The sequence below is a fragment of the Calidris pugnax genome, unplaced genomic scaffold, assembly GCF_001431845.1.
Source record: "Calidris pugnax isolate Ruff unplaced genomic scaffold, ASM143184v1 scaffold46, whole genome shotgun sequence".
NCBI lineage: Eukaryota > Metazoa > Chordata > Aves > Charadriiformes > Scolopacidae > Calidris > Calidris pugnax.
Window position 1 is genome coordinate 1,092,089 of NW_015090769.1, and position 200 is coordinate 1,092,288.

Consider the following 200-nt stretch of genomic DNA (forward strand, 5'->3'; position numbering starts at 1 on the left):
CTTCCCCCCCCCACCCCCCCCGTACAGTACTCATGATTATAAGTGCTTTGCATACATAGTTCGACATCATGCATATACATTTTCAAGGCCCTTGGCTCAGCGGGAGACACCGTCCTCCTGCAGACGAGAGGTCCTTCATTCTGCTCGTAGTGTGTGCGTGGGGCTCCGGCTGGAGGGACCCGGGTCGGCACCGGCGGGGG